The 20,039-nt window shown below is 36.0% G+C and overlaps 1 protein-coding gene across 5 annotated transcripts in view; it reads right to left on the bottom strand.

Moving 5' to 3' along the window:
• Positions 1-20,039, bottom strand: part of RALGPS1 (Ral GEF with PH domain and SH3 binding motif 1) — a 111,245-nt gene that overhangs the window by 36,013 nt on the left and 55,193 nt on the right. The gene's annotated exons all lie outside the window — the stretch shown is intronic.

The raw sequence follows: 20,039 nt of genomic DNA, 5'->3' as shown, positions 1-20,039 counted from the left end.
TGTACAGTACTTTTACCTTTATCTAGTAGGCAAGGAAAAAAAAAAAAAGTCTGGAGTAAGACCAAAATGAATTCGTAACAGTTCTTGCATGGTACCCAACTGCACTTTATCAACACACACCTTTCAGTTTCACTCGTATCACTATGGTTTATAAACTTCATTTACAGCTGTAGACAGTTAGAAAGTCATTGCAAACAAAGGACAAACACCAATTGGGAAGTATATTCAACATAAAATCATCAAGTTTGAGAAAACTGAAAAATCACTGCGATAGCATGGAAAGTTTTAGTTTTGAACTCAATAATTGAATGGTAATTCTGTGAGAAAACTCACAAAAGGTAGTATGAAAACACAATGCAAGGCTTATCTGTTTACTTCAGTAACTTTCTGAACGCACTTAAATGAAGAGGAGGAAGAAACACTTGCCTTCTCTGAGGATACTTAAATCTAATTTGTTTTAGTACTTCAACTGAGTGAAGGCTGGGAAGTAGTAGAGAAGCTCTCTGTGGTGTGTGTGAAATTACTTCGAGTACTTCTAGCTACGCTTTTTGTCGATCAGGTCTCTGATGCAGATCATAGTGCCCATAGTGGTACACAGATTAAGGGAATTAAATTTGTGTATTAATCAAAGGGTGGTGATTAATGAGGATGTATTGGAAAGTTTGGGTCCTGAGCATGACATAAATGGTATGGCATAAGGCATGGACATTCTCATGACTTTGGGTGGGATATAGTTCATTTTCTTTGTAGAGGCTATTTTGGATTTTTGAGGAAAATAGTGGCACACCAATGTTTGTTATTGCTGCAGAGCAGTGCTTACCTTGAGTCAAGGACTTTTCAGCTCGTCGTACTGCTCTGCCAGTGAGGAGTCTGGGGATGTCCCCAGCTGACCAAAGGGATATTCCATACCATATAGTGTCATACTCAGCAATAAAAGCTGGGTTATAGGAGGAAGGGGGGGCACTTGGAGTGATGGCATTTGTCTTCCCAAGAAATCTTTACGTGTGATGAGCCCTGCTTTCCTGGAAGTGGCTGAGTGTCTGCCTGCTGATTGGAAGTACTGAGTGAATTTCTTGCCTTGCTTAAACACGTAGCTTTTGCTTTACCTGATAAACTGTCTTTCTCTCAAGCCATGAGTTCTTGCACTTTTACCTCTCTGATTCTCTCCCCCATCCCACCTGGGGAGAATGAGCAAGTGGGTGTGAGGTACTTAGCTGCCTGCTGGGGTTAAACTACAATTCATAGGAAGGAACAAAATCCTAATCCACAGTACTTCACCTTTCAGGGAAGCAGAATATATAGTCTGCTAAAACAGAGCTGTAACAACACACTGTCATCTTTGACATGTCCTTGGTTAAAACAGCTCTCTGAGACTAAGATCTGAGATTAGTGAGAGCAATCGCTGTATACATAAAGGAGACTTGGTGCTCTTCTGACTCTTCATGGAGCCATATGCCAGACATACCCAAACTAGATAATACAAGGAAGTGTAACTTCATTCACTCTTAAAAAATAAGTTTTACTTTTTTTTCCCTAAAAAAATACATAACTGCATGCTTAATCTGCAGGAAGTACGAAGTGCTTAAATTTGTAATCCTGTAACTTTGAAAAGAAGTGTTTGCAAGCAATTCATACAAAATTTACACAAACACACAGCCACTGCCAGTAGTGATAAATAATAACGAAGTGGATACTACCTAAATACCGTCATACCAATTTCCAGTGGAAGTCTTTTTATATAGTCTTCAGTATTCTCATTTCTACTGAAAGAACACAGTGCAGATCAGATTCTGCAGGAAGCTGTGTATTCCAAAGGGGAAAGCACAGTTTACACCATGAACTTAAAGCAAAATGTAAGTAAGTTCTAGCACATTGACTAAATCAATCTTTTTGCATACCAAAACTTAATGACTCTGTATGAATTAAAAATAAGAAAAAAATATTTGTGCAAAACAGTGTATATAATTTGCTAAGACTCTGTTAAGCATTCCAGATTGTATTAAGGTGTAGACCAATGAAGGCATCTCAAAGCAGCAGTCCTTAAAGTGATTTTTGTATATCATGTACAGGGAGCTGTCATCTAAAGGTGGGTACATATTACCTAGTTTTTTTTTTAGTTGATACAAACATGGTCAAAACATATTTTGTAGCCACATATTAATTTACCTGCTTTGAGACACGGCTCTAATAAAACCGAATCATATCAGCTCCTTTCTCTGGCTATCTCAAAATCTCTTGGCTATTGATTTCAAACTTCAGTTAGCAACAGATCACATTTCCTCATTAAAAAAAAATCATTTAAAAGCCAAAGCAAGCTAAGTAGAAATACTTGAATCTTCTGTTAGATCTGAAATAGAATCATTCTAAAATTGCACTCTAAAAAGAATCACAGAATCATAGAATATCCCGAGTTGAAAGGGACCCATAAGGATCATCAAGTCCAACTCCTGGCACCACACAGGTCTACCCAAAAGTTTAGACCACGTGACTAAGTTCACAGTCCAATTGCTTCTTAAATTCCGACAGGCTTGGTGCAGTGACTACTTCCCTGCAGAGCCTGTTCCAGTGTGCGACCATCCTCTCAGTGAAGAACCTCTTCCTGATGTCCAGGCTAAACTTCCCCTGCCTCAGCTTAATACCGTTCCTGTGGGTCCTATCACTGGTGATTATGGAGAATAGGTCACCTGCCTCTCCATTTCCCCTCGCAAGGAAGCTGTAGATCGAGATGAGGTCCTCTCTACTGAGGCAGAATCCATGGAAACAATAGCACATAGCAATTGTAATGCATGAGCCCTTGAGACACCTTTTTGTGAACCTGCAGCTTTTTACAACATTGCAACTTAACATTCAATTCACATATTCTCATGGTTCAGTAACAGCGCTGTCAGCATATACTTTCTGACACTTGCTACAAAAAGACATAGTATTCAATTCCTACCAATGACAGAAAAACTTCTTAAAACATTACAGAAGATAAACATTAACTAAAATGTTAGAAGGACAGCTAAAAATAGTGTCATAGAGGTCTGACCCAACATCCTTCTAAAACATCTCCCAGAAACACCTTCCCCCAAACTACAGAAGAAATCAAAACAAAACTAAAAAGCTCTAAAAGCCCAAACAATATTGCAGACCCAGAAACTTAACCTGATATAAGCCTTGGTTGTACAGACTTTTTTGGGTTCAAATTCAACTGGTAGAAGAAAAAAGTAGATTACAGAGAGAAAAGTCTACATGAATTCTGTATGTATTTGCTAGGGACTGGGCAAAGAAGTGTGCTATGTGTGTGCAAACTGCCTCTTATATGAGGAATTACCAAGTGATCTGTAGAAGACAGTTGTATTACTAACTAAATATTAAACAACTATTACTTGTTTCAAATCAAAATCAGTACTTCCACTGAATGATAACTTCATTCTTTCTGAACTAGATATCTCTATTTTTGAAAACACTCCCAGAATTTCCAAAACTGAAGTTCTACCTCAAAAATATTTACTTTTTTCTTCATACTATTACTAATTCACATACATAATTCCTTTTCTAACCTCAGTTTACAAAGAAGGTGGGTGAGGTTAAAAGGCAGAAAAGAATAATGATGAGATAAATATGTGTAAAAGTATGTCACATTTATAGATTCTCTAAAATCTTTTTATAGCAGTGCAATGAGATTTTTTCAGAGAAGAATTAGAATCTCACCATTCCAATCTGGTTACATTTTATGCATGTTTTGTACTGGCACAAATAATAGGATAATTTAGGTCAAAAGCGACCTGCCTCCAGAGCTCATCTAGTCCAATCTTATGCTCAAAGCATCAGTAAATCAAAGCTGAAAACACTATCAGCCTTACCAAGTCAAGCTTAGGGATGGAGACTGATTAACTTAATCCAGTGCTCCCAAACCATTCTAATAGTAATTTTTCTTTTTGCTTATATGCAGCTGTAATTTCCCACATGTGACTGGAAACTTGTGACTGCTGCCTCTTGCCCTTTTGCTGTGCTACTCTGAGAAGAATCTGGACTGTTTTCTCTATAATCCTCCCCCCCAACATCATACACACACAAGACAGCAAAATGCATTGTAAAATAATGAATCGTACCCACAGAACAAGAGAACAGTCCCTCATTTTGCTACCAAACAAAAATAGGAGACCTAATAAACAGGAAATGCTATTGCAAAGAAGCAAATGCACTATTACACTCTCATGTACAAAGCAGAAATTCACCATATGATTAATGGGTGAAATCTACAGCCATTTACATAAGTCTACAGATTCTTTTAAAGCATTAGAATTACCCGCTTAAAGTAAGTAAGAACAGAAATATTACATGTAAAAATATTATGAACAACAACAATCAGAAAATTAAATTAGCTTCAGAAAACCTTTTCAAGAAGCAAGAGGTAAGTCAACCTGAGAACTAAATATACCCTAACATTTCTGGCTTTTCAGCTGATCCATTATCACATGTAAGCAACCTATTCTACCAACGTTCTCTCACTTAAATAAGAGCGCTACTGGTATCCTCTTGATTGTTTACAGTAGGTTTCCATTCCATCTTTCAAATTCAGCTGAGAACTTCCTCTGGAATTTATGATAAAATTTTGGCTCTGTGGGAGAACTGTGTTGCAAACTGTAATAACAGCACAGAAGTTCACTGCATCTCATAGCTATGTGCAGGACAGTCTTGACACAAAATCTGCCTGTGCAGCTTTGCACGGAGGGTTGGACGTGAAGCATTTAATCCTTTTCAAAAACAAACAGCTTTTCAGGAATATCTGCTCATTGTTTATATAAGTTCTGAGTATAAAAGCACTGCAAGTTTATAGCTGTTACTCCAGACCAGAAAAAACATACAAAATATGGCTTTAGTTCCTTCTAAGTTAACAAACAACCCATCAAAAAATACCTATTAAAGATTTCTGTGTAAGCTTATTACACTCATGTTACAAGTTACTACTGACTGCCCAAGTCTTGGGACTCAAATTCCCTGTACCTGATTTCCAAGAGGTCCCAGACACTTCCTATTCAGGTGTGGTTTGTTCTTCCACCTCTGTTGAAGCTTGCCTGAAACTCCTAATACCTAAAATCACACATTCTTTCTTTGAAAGAGCTAATTCTTATTTCCAAAGATTGAGAGGAAGGGATAGTAAATATGTTTTGAAAGCAATAATTTTTTACAGATTAAATATTTTTCATAAGTCAGTATTCAGAATACTCACTGTAAGAAGACACAGATGCTTGGTTAGAAAACCAAGCATCACAGAAGTCTTTGCCTGCATTGCTGCTATTTTTTGGCCCTATAATTTAGCTGAAAAGATAAACAGCATAGTCTCCTAGTCTCAGATGTCATTAACAAAACTCTCACTGACCTCAGTGATGCTGGAAGGGAAACCCTTTAAGAATGCAGTGAGAAAATGCTGTACAAAATGTACTGAGCCTGCTGTTAACGTGGCATTCAAATAGACTGAACAGAAATCACTGCATGTGCTTCATTCACGGATAACTGCAGCTATTACAACAGGGTTTCAAAAACATTATTTCAGCCTGTTTTTTCTTTAAAGGATTGCTTAAACATTTAGGGTCAGCTAAAAGGCAGAATTTAACCTAAGCTATTCCTAAACTATTTTACGAGCTGCATAGCAAAGCTATTGTTTCTTTGTTGCATAACAATGAAAGAAACGCTCCTTTAGAGTAGGAAAATAACTTATGCAGCATAAAAATCTGCCTTATTTCTATATCAGATTATGGAAAATCTTTTTTAAGCATGTATATAATTAATGACTTCTTTTCTCCATGTTTTCTTGCCCTGCCTTGAAAAGAACACTCTTACAGTTTCAGAAAAATAGTTAACTGGCTCAGTTACACTCTTACAGCCTCAGCACATTAAATTTTCTCAATAAATTCCAGCTATTAAAACAACAGAAAATGTGACTATGCTAGTCAAGCAGAATTTTCTCAAAGGGAATGAAGGCCATTATAACAATTTGCATGGAGCATGTCTAAGCAACACACTTCTCCCTGAGAGAAATTTAATATGCTTGCATTAGTTAGTGATAAAAGTCGGATCTTTGGAAGTGTTTTAAGTCTATTCAGTCAAAACAAATTATTTTAATGTCATCTCCTAGTAGTAAGCAAGCCTCGGATGCAAAAAAGTATGGAAGACTGTGAAGATCCTATTTGCCCAGGGCCTCTGTGTTGTGCCATGGCTTATGGCAGCTTGGTTCATGTCTAGTTGTTTTGACCAAGTCTGTTGCTATTTTCATTCATATAAAGGGTACAAACACCTTCTAGATCTCTACCATCACTAATAAGCATTTCTTGAGGACAAACAGTATTTTTGCAAGACAATATATAGATGAGGACTGATGAGATACAAGAACAACAGAAAGAACTGTGTGTGGGGGGGGGTGTCAGCAAAGGTCCTTTATGTTGCAAAGAAAAGTGTCAGGAAAATGGGCTTTCTGTGGGTAGTGAGGTGCAGGATGTCAGAAATTAAACTGATGGATGCCAATAATAAATTAAACTGAATGTAGTATGCTAGAATGTAATATTCACATTATTTTTTAAAATATACATTAAGCTACACCTGTTCAATGGTGTCCCTCTCCCCCCTTTTAAAATAAAAAGGACTAGTTTTTTATTTTAATTTTTGAAGCATTGCCAGCCTTCATCTGTGCAATGGCAATGTGAACTGTTCTATATATATATGATGTGATGACTGGAATAGATGAATTGATGAGAATCAATTTACTTTGCTCAGAGGAAACACAAATTTCCACTCAGCAAAAGACTTCAAGACTTGCCTCTCAAAGGAAAGGCTTAGATGTGCCATATGCCAAAGAAAACACACAGCACTAGCTTTCCAAACCTTGGCTTATATTTGTGCTACTGTGCACAGAAAAAGCTCTCTAAGATGTGAAGCCATCAGGATATTTTCCAGAGGGTGAGCTCATGGGCAGCTGCTTCCACAGGCAAAACATTTTCCAGTGATGCTGCCTTTTCTCCATTGTCACTAAAACCAATTTTGCAGCTGGTTGTTGTATGTGGACAATACAGTATTCATTAGTTTATGATATCATGGAAATAACAACTCTGGTTAAGAAAAGCATGGCCCAGTAATCCATTATTACATTACTCATTGGAAATTACATTGTGTAAAGGAGAGTGATTTTTTTTTTTTTTAAATTGACAAAAAGAGCTGTAGTACCTAGCTCTTAATTTTTACTGTAGAACTAAAAAGAAGCAGTAAGATTACCAACAGGGAAGCTGAAGTACAACCGAAAAGTCAATTTGAAATGTAGTAGCCAGTGCCAGCCAGATCATGCATTTTGAGTCCTTCATCCACTAGACTACAACTTTCCAAGTTTTATTAAAAAAGTATTTAAGGGAACTGCAGTATTCAGCAGGATACAGAACCCATGCCCATATATTCATGGTTTTTGTTTTTGATTCACCCGTAAGCTTCTCCTATTATTTTTTTTACTCATGGCTTCCAAGAAAGAGAAAATGAAAATAACACTGAGGTGAACAATAAGATGGATACTTTGGAGATGCATCGAAGTCCAAAGGATACTAACAACATGCTCTTAAGAAACACAATCCAAAACCTCCTGAAATGAGTGGTTATTCAGCTTCACCCAATTCTGAAGCTCAGAACAAGAATATAAGCTTTAAAACTTGCATGAACATTAAGTTTTAAACACTGTGTGTTTAAACACAGTGTTTCAACACTAGTTGTGTTTCAACAACTAGCTGATGAAGTATTTCGGATTAGCCTGGAGACTTCAATTTGTTATATCTACTTAGCATTTTGATCAAATGCTATAATAATCTTCAGCATTTTACATTATACCATTACTGTGATAACTACAAACACATGCTATAAAAGGAGAACAAAAGCTAAATGTTTTAACAGACAAATGTAGCTCTCTACATATCATCACATGCACTTTCTAAAGATATCCACAATCCAGAACCCCCTGAATGCACATATGCTGTGGTTTGACATGTACATCTAGGTATAGTGTTAGTTGTAGTGTAGGAAGCAATGTCTACAAGACACATAGTTAACCAGCACACATAACAGGAAACCCATGGAATGCCATTATTTTACTTTTCTCTCCACAAAAGTTGCATAACAACACTGATTTGATAGGAAAACCAGACGAGACAAAAATGTTTTTCCAATATCTAGTCAGTCATATTTAAGCAAGCCTTTTCCTACACACAGTAGTGAGCTTTTACTATACTAAACAAAGCAGAGGACAGACAGAAAGCTACTTATCAATTAACTGACTGGTAGAAAGCTGAAATCACTACAGTCAGCAGTCTGTAAAAGCAAAAGACATCATTCTTAGGAGATTTGCTCATAGACAGAGAAAATACTACAGTTTTGTGGTTTTGTTGGTTTCACAAAATTTGGATCTTTTCCACGGACTAAGGGCTGGAATATTTTTTCCACTGAACCAAAGGTATATGCTAGTTAGCCTTGGTAGGACTTAGAATACTTTAAGAACAACTAAACATGAATCTTTGCCAAGGCAACAACATGTGATTGTAATAGATATTGCCAGTCCAGAGGCCAAATGAATGGGATCACTTCTATCTGATGACAGCTAGCCAGAACATAGCATCAGTACCACTCACATATACCATTGAAGATTATGAGACCAAGTCAAAAGGACAAAATATTTTTTCAATAAAATGATTTTATTATTTTTAATTACACAGTTCCAAATTTCAGAATGTTCCCAAGAAACACTGACTTTGATGTTTATATATAACTACTCCTTACAATGTATCACATGCTTTTACTACAATTCACTCACCCTGCCCAGATTTTCCATTTTAGATCTCATGTTAGAAAAATTTCTACTATGTTAAAACTAACCCAAAGTAGGTTCAGATTCACATACAGCAACACTGCACACTTGGCTCATCTATGACATATATCATCACCTTTGACCCCTAGTACATTTGCTTTGTTACTTAAGCTTTTCATTTTTCATACACTGATGAAAATCTAATCTCTCCTTGTCACTGTATACATTCTTTACACGTGTCTCTGCTGTATTTACACTTCCATTCTACGCAGACAGCGAAGACTTTTTTCAACAAATCACTTTCAACTTCTCCAAACAATATTTTTAGGATGGCTCACCTTAACTTTTGGTGTCTTCCTCAAAAGCCTGTTTGTTGCAACTATGCAGAAAACAGATGACTTTTTCATGTGTCTAAGAAATAATCAGCAGAAACTTAAAGTCCTTAATTAAAACAAAAACAATCTCTTCCTAATTTAAGTTCATTTTAGATTTCTGCTTAGAAAATATATTTCACTATTCCATTTTTTTTGCCATCTTTAGTACTCCCCTGTCATTCTCTGCAACTACAGTGAGACAGTTCAGGTAATTATGCATGCCTAACCTTCTGGTGATTATGCATCTCTGGGCTGCTATCATAAACTTTGCCCTGCCACATTATGTTCCATGGAGTCTCACACTGTATTCAAAAAAGAATTTTAGCTACATTAAAAGACACTTAAAAAATTTAAAAAACAGAAGGTCCCTATCTCTTCTCCTGTATAGACTTATTATATCACATGTAAATAGCAATTTTCTTTAAGTGACAAATACTTCAATTATTAAATAGAGAAACAGCATGCATTATAACGCTCATGGGAGCAACGAATGAAAATTAGTATCCTATAACAAAACTATGAATTAATATCTTCAGAACTTCTGAAGTCATTACAGTGTGAGTTAACTGGGAATTTCAACAGTTCCCAGTTAAGTTCCCAAAGCTTCCTTGCTCTGTTTATCCAGTACTATATTAAACAGCACTGTGCCAAGGACCAAGAGAAAATTACCCAATCCTGTAATTTTTCTTCTCATCCATTTAATGAATAATGTACCTACAACCATGAGTTGTAGGATTTATGGTTAAAAACAGTTAAAGATTGAATTGGTTTGTTTCAATCTAAGAAAAGGTTAAAAAATTTTTTTAAGATAGTGTACCCTATGTAAGTCTCTTCCAGAGACAGTAATATCATCTCTGAAATATGCCCATACTTTCAACAGAAGTTACAGAAAGAATCCTCTAATGAAGCAGTCAAAAGTTATCAAAAAGTAATCACTACATTTGTCTTAGCTTTTTTCCCCCCCATTTCCTCATCACACAGCCCTATTTAACTTGTGGAGAATTATATTCAAATAATGTGAAAAATCAGGAACAATCCACAAGATATGCTACTCTAACACAGTAAAAATGCAGATACTTACTGCTGTGGCAACAACACAGCTTTGTTCAATGTCAAAAAGGGTAGAGAACTCCACACCATAGATTTCAATCCATGCTTCATCCTTCAGAAGCAATTTTCATTAATATTAAAGAAATGTATGTGTTTACGAGTCTGGAGATCACATCAGAGAAGTTGGTGGTAATCATCTTAATATCAAACACACAAAAATCAAACAGTCCATTTCTGTCATAAGTGCAACAGAAAAAAAAAAAATACTTGATCAACTTAAAATATTACATGAGTATTTAAACTTTTTTTTTTTTTTTTTTTTTACTGATTTCTACCACCTACTTTAATTGCATTCATACAGTAAAAACACATTACTTGTGTCCACTCACTAACACAATTTTGAATCAACAAACAAAACTGCTTAAATTAAATTTGGCAGTTTCTTCAATCTTCAGTGGTCCTGGAAAGAGTCCACATATTAAATCCCACAGATACAAGAAAACGCCTTGAGAAGTCACTAGAAACTTCTAATGTAGATTTTGGAAATAGAAAGCATACTATCATATTTAAATCAGTTAGAGAAACTGTTATTGATCACTGATGAATTATGTTTAAAATTACCTGCCTCATTCAAAACTACTGACCACAAGCATTCCAGAAATTGTCAGATTCTTTTTCTCATTTGTAAAGCAGATTTAAAGAGCTTGTTAGTACATGGCCAAAGTATTGAATATTACAAGGGTAATTTAAGAATAAACATCTGTGAAACACAGTCATCTGTGACAAATAAATAAATAAATACATAAATCATTCTGAGACATTGTCCTTGTAGATTCTCTCTATGTTATTGTGACTTATTACCTAAATTTAGGACCTTAAAGAAGCATTTCAAATACTTTAGGTTATTATTAAACCTCTTCTCCGAACCACTCAAGCTTCAGGATAGCTACTAAGTAGAATCCAACAAGCAAAACCACAGGTTCTTAAAAAAATTTCACTGCCTCCAGTAGAGTTCATAGAAACTTTAACTAAAAATTAACACACAGAAAGACTACCAAAACATCTAAAAACATCACACAGATATTAGATTAAATTATATAAAAAAATAGATTTAACTTAAATGATATAAAGAAAAAAAAACAAACACAAAATACATGAGATGAAGGATCAAAATGTACTGTAAGTATTTGTTATAATTCCCATGTCACTGCAAAAGTACGCAAGCAAAATTAACAAATAAAGTTTTGGATGATACTGACATTCTCTTGGATAAAGAAGTACAGAACAGGCCTGAGCATACCCAGTACACCAGAAAAACCTTAATACCAATATTTACAAGCCCACTAATGCAACATTCATTCCGAAGACTGGGGAACATCTTTATGACTGTGCTAGAAAACAAAGAAGTGTTAAATAGCCGTAGATTATTTTTCTACACGTCTTCAAGAAATGTGTAGATTTAGAACTCTGTAGCATGGTTTAGTGGTGGACTTTAGTACTAGGTTAAAGTTTGCACTAGATAATCTTAGAAGTCTTCTCTAACCTGAAGGATTCTATTCTATGATTATGACTCTGGGCTTTTTTACACCTGGAAAGCATAGAAAAACTATTTTGGAATCTTAACTCTGAAATAGGTACAGATATAGGTACAGAAATAGGTACTGTGTTACAGGCCCAGAATTCCTCAAAAATGATGACATCCAAAATATTTAAATAAGTTTTCAGTGGAGACACCATTCATCAGGATAAAACTTAGGGATTGTTCCAGCAAATGCACTTTACAGGTTCAAAAACAGTGTTGATATAATGCATATACATAGCATTAACTCTAATATACAATTCTAACTTAAAACCAAAACAATGAAAACCAAGAATAAAAATAATTCAATAGCTTTAGTGAACATTCTGAAAATTATTTTACTTCATGAAAAATAATGTTGTTATACACTCTTAGGAAAACAAGGAAGTATAAATAGTTGTCACCTTTGTTACCTCTGTTGGAACACAAGCTAAAATCACTTTATAACCATATTTTAAAAAGACAATACTTCCACAAAATATTGAAAGATTTGACCCTCCTCTCAGAGATGCACAGTGAGAGGACAAGAAGCAACTGCGATAAATTGCAACAGTGGAAATCCCAGCTGGGGCAGTGTGTGTGTGTAAGAAAAATTAATCACTGTTAGAGGGGTCAAGCACTACAACACTGCACAGAAAGGTTGTGAACTTCCATTTCTGGATATTTTCAAAACAGCTGGACAAGGTCCTCTGTATCCTAACCTAATTTTAAGGAAGCCCAACATTGAGTAGGAGGTTGAACCAGATAACCTCCAGACGGTCCTTTTTCTATGTGCATTTTTCCCCATTCTGTAATAACCTGGTGATGTGGCTATGGAACTGCCCTGCAAATGGTACCTCTATGCATGATGACAGAAACCTAGCTAGAGAATGCAGCAGACTATGCCCTTTCTAAGATAAAATATCTGTGCTTATTATTTTAAATTCATTAACAGATTTTGAGATCACCGATCATCAAGCATTGCACACATATGCTCACAGTCATGAGTCCAGTTGGAGACCAGTAACGAGAAGCCCAGGGGTCAGTACTGGGTCCAGTCATATTTAAAATGTTCATTATTGATCTGGATGACAGGGCATAGTGAACCCTCAGTAAATTTGCAGATCACACGAATCTGGGGGAAGTGTCTGACTCACCAAAGGGCCACGCAGTCATCCAGAGGGACCTCAACAGGATGGAGAAATGGCCTGACAAGATCTCATAAAGTTCAACAAGAAGCTAAGTTGGCAATGTGCCTTTGCTGCTGAGAAGGTTAATGGTATTCTCAGCTACATTGAACTAAGTATCACCATCACATCAAGAGAGGTAGGTGATCCTTCTCCTCTGTTCAGCACTGGTGGGGCCACACCTGGAGCACAATGGGCAGTTCTGGGTGCCCCAGTACAACAGAGACATGGACATATTGCACGGAGTCCAGCAAAGGGCCACAAAATTGATGAAGCGACTGGAGAATCTCCGCGATGAGGAGAGGCAGGGAGAGTTGGGACTGTTCAGCCTAGAGAAGAGGAGGCTCAGGAGGGATCTTAACAATGCCCATAAATACCTGAAGGGAAAGTGCAAAAGAGGAATAGAGCCAGGCTCTTTCCAGAGGTACCCAGAGCCAGGACAAGAGGCGATGGGTACAAACTGGAACACAGGAGGGTCTGTCCGAACATCAGAAAGCACTGCTTTACTGTGTGGGTGATGGAGTACTAGAACAGGTTGTCCAGAGAGGTTGTGGAGCATCCTTCCTTGGAGATCTTTAAAAGCTGTCTGGATGTGGTCTGGGGCAACCTGCTCTAGGTCATCCTGTCTGAACAGGGAATTGAGACAGATGACTTCCAGAAATATCTTCCAACTTTAACCATTCCACGATACTGTGATATAATATACCTTTGCAGAAAAGGATGCAGCTGCTCTTCCAATAATTGTTATTTACTTGACAACTCATAACATAGTTGGGGGGGGGGGGGTAGTATCTGTATATATCTTTCTGAACCACACTCTACAGAACAACAGCACGTATATCACTATGATACCCTCTCATCACAATGTGGCTGAGGTGACCATGGCAGCATTGTGAAGACATGGACTACGACATACAGATAACGGTTCCATCTCAGTATTCCCCCATACTGCACATTTTAGTACAAGATACAAGGAAAACTTTAGGTGCAAATACAAACTTCAGTTTAAAAAATACATTGATATGACTAGAAGGAATGCTTTGTTTTGGCTGCAGAGAAAACTATCACTCACAAAACATAAAATGAAATGATGGGTTATTTGTTTTCTTAGATGTTAATAGCCAGGTTAAACTGTTTCCAGAAAATTTGTGTGTGCACAACTGGAAATGTGTAGATTCCACAATTTACCCAGGCATGTTGATACATTATTTGGTTTAGGCAACTCCAGATAATTTCAGAAGTATTCTAAGTATAAAAAGCAGAGCTGGCTATGGATAAAACACACTTAAAGGTGCTGCTCATTCTATCCCTATTTTAGAAACTTTGAAGTTTGTGTTAATGAAATACACAAGAAGGCATGTATGATGGTTTTACTCAGCTGGGCATCTGAGCTCCACTACAACTGCTCTCTCACTTCCCCTCCTCAAAGGAAAAGGGGAAGAGAATATAATTAAAAGGGCTCAACACTTGAGATAAGGACAGGGAGATAACAAAACAATTATCCTCATGGGCAAAACAGACTCAGCATAGGGAGATTAATGTAATTTATTACCTATTACTAACAAGCTTGAGCAGTGAGGGAAAAACAAAACAAAACAAACAAACAAACAACAAACAAACAAAACTAAAAACACCTTCCCCCTATCCACCCTCTTCCACCTACTCCCCTCCAAGTGGCGGAGGGGAACAGGGGTTGCAGTCAGTCTATAGCACTTTCATCTCTACACCTCCTTCACAGTCACTTTCTTCCCCTGTTCCAGCATGGGGTCACTCCCATGGGATACAGTCTTTCCTGAGCTGATCCTATGTGGGCCTTCCCACAGGCAGCAGCTCTTCAAGAACTGTTCCAATATGGGTTCTTACCACAGGGTCCATCTGTCAGGAGCAAACTGAAACAAGACCAGCAGCTTCTGGATTCTTTTCACAGAGACCACCCCTGCAGCCCCCTGCTACCAAAACCTTGCCATGTAAACCCAATACAGCATGAAGTCAGGCTAAATAAACTTTCCTCAGTATGTCTTTTTTCTGTCCTTTGTCCTGTGTACATGCACACCATGAATAATCTCTTTGCTCCTGCTCTCTGACCAGGTGAGTGATAATGCTGTACATATTTTTCCTCTTTTTAGGTGTTTCTGGTATCTACTTAGAAGATGTTCTGGAAAGAACAAAAACACCTAATAAGTTAATGTCTGCTCTGATTGATTTTCCCTTATTCTGTACACACATTTTGTTAAGAGTAAAGATTTGTCAGGAAGAACAGCTGTAACCCTCTTCAGTGATTTAATCAATCCAATGCAAAACAGTACTAAGAATCTTATAAGCAAGACAGAGAGATGAGTGGGAATCTTAAAGAGACAAAATGGAATAAACTCTAGGTGTTCCTCATAAATACAACATAAAGTTACAGATATAATTTATTTTATAGTCATAACCATTATATATAGAACAGAAAGGAAACAAGAGGATTCTAACCAATAATCTACTCATTTTGATATGGAGTGTTGCTATTTGCTCATTTGATGAAGAATAGAGTATTTCACTAGCAGATCCTAAGTGTCATCATTGCTAAACACAAGGATTAACTTAATAATAACTTAAGAGTTAATAACTAAATCAGTAATAGCTCTTAGGATTTAAGACAATTTCTTCTTTCTATTGTTCTTCTGAACTTGGAATTTAACTGTGCTACAGAAAAGAATGACACATGGCAGAATTTCTTTTAGTTAAAAATAGCTAGATAGGTTTCAATATATTATCTAGAAAGTAGAGAATTCTTCGTCAGCTTCGGTACTTGCTATACTTTTTTCAGTAATAAGTTGAAAAATGCTATCTGTAAAATGTACATTTAGCCAAAACTGCTGGTATGGTGTGGGAAATCATTTTAGCATATGCATGCAAAACAGATACACAGTACAAGAAAAAAAAAATCTCTTAACAGTTAAATTAATTTTATTTTTGATATGCACATCAAAAATGAATTAAACCTTTTTCACAAAAATTATGGAAACAGCACCAAAATGAATCTAAGTTGGAAAGGAAATAGTAGTCTACCTTGTCTGCCCTAGAAATCTACATTAGTCAGTCAAAATGCAGCCTCACAAAAAAAACTTCCCCCTCAATTTTCTGTATCAAAGAATAAGAAATCTTGTAATAAACTGCATTAGTATTGTTACAGAAAAGCAGTGATCAGTATCAATAAAAAACAACATTTAACAGACTTGCATAAAGAAAAAAGAGATTAATACATTTTTCCTAGACAGCTATCTTGAGCTACTCACTTAGGTGGTTCATCAAATGAACTTTTTTCTAGTCTTACCATAGTCACACACAATGCATCTAGACCTTACTTAGTTCCTTATTTAGAATTCTCTCATAAATGACAGCTATAGGAAATGAGGAAATATTCATAAAGCCATCTGATAGTTAAGCCTCTAGGCCACTTTTGTTTCACACAGCCATTAGCATGAGAAGATCTGTTTGCCTTGCCTTTGATTAACTCTATAGTTTATGTATTTTTAGTAAGTAAATTACAGTCTTAGTAAAATTCTGTTAAGAAAAGATTTGAACACAAGAATCTTTCCTGGACATATAACAGCTTGCTTCCCTTCCACCAAGCACTTTTGCACCTGTAACAACCTGCCTGCATTTGTACATTCTGAACTGCACATTTACAATTCCTTTGAGATTTTCAAAAGTATTAATGATCCTTGTGGGCCCCTCCTAACTCTGATATTCTATAATTCTATGATTTTGTGCTAGATGCTATACTGCATCATCATGATACGTAAAAAAAAAAAAAAAAAAAAAAAAAAAAAAGATTACAATAAACAAATTGAAGCAAAAAGAAATACAAGGCAGATGACTGAAGAGTCACTGAAGTTACAAAACAGAAGAAAATCGACCTTTTTTAACTGGACTTAACTGAGAAAGGTGGTAAACTGGAAGTTGAAAACATTCTAGTTCCTGGATGAGTTTAGAAAGAATCAGTCCTTCCTCTGGTCCAAGAGTGTGCCAATGGTCTGTTCCTTGTTATAGCTCTATCCACAAATGTGATTGTATAATGTTTACGTTTTTCTTTCTCAGTCACGTCTATTTTGTGTCCTCTGAGTCATAAAAACAGGATTAAGAACATATGCAAAGCACAACATAAGTGCAAGCATCTCAAGTTGTTCAAGGTAACGCTGCAATTGTTATTTAATAGTAGTTAATATTTAGGAGAAAGAATAAGCTTGGAGCTATTTTCCCCACCAAATAACAACTTAGTAAAAAAAAAAAAAAAAGTCTGGTTTTGGTCTTCCAAAGCTGGTTGTGGATTGAATGCAATTCACTGAATAGTTTGGGATGATTTTTTTTTGGCCTGAGCTTAATTTGCTAATCAGAAGAGTAAGAGTCATTTGCTTCTTTTATCAAAAAGCTCAACACTGAAACATTTGCTTCAGACTGAGTACTCTGAATACTTAAACCACTAACCTGCAGTTCATTTTTCATGTTTAACATTGTTCTATATGGTTTAGAGGTTTTTTTGTTTGTTTGTTTTTCAGAAAAAAAGGAAGAGGCTTTTTATGGAAGAATATACATCACTAACAAAATTGCCAATGCATTTAATTGCGATGGTATTACTTCTGTGAGTGTTACAAATATAGACTAGCCTTTTCAAACTTCATTAACTTTCCCACAACAGTGGTTTCTGAGATCTACTATGGAAGCATTTATTTGTATAGAGACCTTTACTGCAGAGATTTTAAACAAATGGGCTGCATCAATCCTTTTAGGAATACAAAGAAAATAACAGTGACTCAATATGACAAGCATTTTCTACTAAAGTCTGGCAGAGACAGATGGAAATATTAGAGCTCTTGCAGTAAGTGATACAACATTGCAATGTAGTTAAAAATACACAGGTTTTAAAGGAAATTAAAGTAACATGATGTCAATGAGTTTTTCAGTTTGACAGCTGATTTAAAGTGCTTCAGAGAAAACTGAAAATTCCTGAAAGACATTCACTCTTTCTGATGTACCAGATTCTCAACTAAGCAGTATAACATCATGTTGCATCTCATGCAAACAAAAATTGTTGCTGACCTATATAAAGTTTTGCCATTCTCTACACTCAAGCACACTGATGACCTCAGAAAAAAATCTTTTAGAATCAGGGCTGCTAATCCAAAAGGCCACTCAAAAGTGTCTGTAAATATTTGAGACTTCTCAGAAAGTCAATATTACCTGAAACACTAAAAAACACAAAAACAAACAAAAACCCCACCACCTCAATGAGCTCACTTTCTGCATTTAAAGAAATATTATCATTACTTCGTACTTAGCAACCCCAAAACTAAAAGAAGGACATAAGGCCATAGTGCTTCCTGAATAACCTCATCCTACTGGATCACTGAAGTTAAACATTCCACATTTGTTACTGTAGCAACACAGCCTAATACAGAAAACCAGACAAATAAGCACACTGGAAATCAAGCAACTTTCAAATAAGTATGTGAATCAAAATGTTACCAGTAGTTCAGGTGGAGTTTTGTTCAAGAATTTATGTCCAAAATAGCCTCTGACTGGTGTGAATAATTCCTGTACCCTCTGAAACAGCCTAAAAATGCTGAAACTGGCAGAAATTCCCAACAAAGCTTTCCTTCAGAGCACAATCAGAGTTTCTTAAGAGTACTACAAAATTTTCTCATTTCTCCCTCTCCCCCATTCATTTCCTTATGGTCTTCCCATGAATCATGAAAAACATAGTATAAAAAATTAATATTGTAATAGTGATTCTTTTCAACATTTTAAAACACGTTACCCCATGTCAGAGAATGCTAAGGAAAAAGAGCATAGGAAAAGGCAATGGTACAGTAGCTGTTTTTGAGATTCAGGTTCCTCTCACCAGTTAAGCTGTGGTTTAGGGACTTCCTGAGACAGATCTTGTATAAACATTTATGTGTTTAAGTCTGGCTGGCATTTCTTCTCTGAATCTGTCTGTTCACCTTTTCCTTCTATTCGTCCCTGTGTGCTTTTTTTCTCTCTTCATTTTTTGGTTTTGAAAGATCGTGTGGCAAATGAATTCAGCAATTGAACTGCACACTGTTTGAAAAAGTAGTTAATTTGACTGGTTTTCCAAAGTTTGCCTTAAGATTGCAATATTCTTATCTATTTTGCTTACCTTGAGCTAGTAATTGCTGACCTAAAGTTAATTTCCTATGACCAGCTGCTTCACAGTATTTTCTCAAGTTCTCAAAGCCAAGTCTAACATTAGACCACTCCTTGCTGAATTACTCTGATAATGAAGAAAAAATTCAGATTTCACAGCCAGAAATAACTGGAACCTGCCGGTATTAGCAGAATGTGCTATTCTGTGATCTCGGATTTGATTGGAAATTATCTCTGAGATTATCAGTAGGAAAAGCACATGGAACAACTATGAAGTGTGTTGAGAATTATTTCATGAAGCCCAAAGCCTTCGACAAAAGCAACAAACTCTAATTCATAATTATTACAAAACCAAGGAAAGGGCATTCCTCTTGTAAGCTTCCCAAAGGGCAAGCACCAAGTGCTATACCAAATAATTCAGATATTCTATAAACTTCACAGAGCAAAGAAGTTCATTTTAAACTACCTTTTAGACTTTAAACTACCTTTTTACCAACCTTTAAACTACCTTTTTACCAACTGCTTAACAATTAGACAGTTCACTGTAATTGTGTCAGTAACCTTTAGAAACCTATAATGCGGTCCAGTAATTTATTTGCTCATAGTTTTTCCAGCACTTTTAAGGATCTTTGGGCTTTGAAGAAACTGAGGAAAACAATATAAGAACACTGAAATTAGTCAAAGGACAAATAAGCAGATTAAAATGTATTACACTAGAAATTCCATATGCTTTTACACTTTTCCCCCTTTCTTGTAATTGTTTCTTGTACCCTTTGCTCTGTGAAGTTTCACTTTTAATTTTGCTAATTTATTTGCAAGATTCCTAGCAAGTTTTAAGTATGTTGTAAAGATGAATTTTACATTAATTCTAAAAATTCTTTTTAAAAACAGAGGTAATACCT

Source organism: Netta rufina (assembly GCF_964035555.1).
Source record: "Netta rufina genome assembly, chromosome: 20".
NCBI lineage: Eukaryota > Metazoa > Chordata > Aves > Anseriformes > Anatidae > Netta > Netta rufina.
Note: the sequence above shows the minus strand (reverse complement) of the source record. Positions and strands in the feature narration are given on the sequence as shown.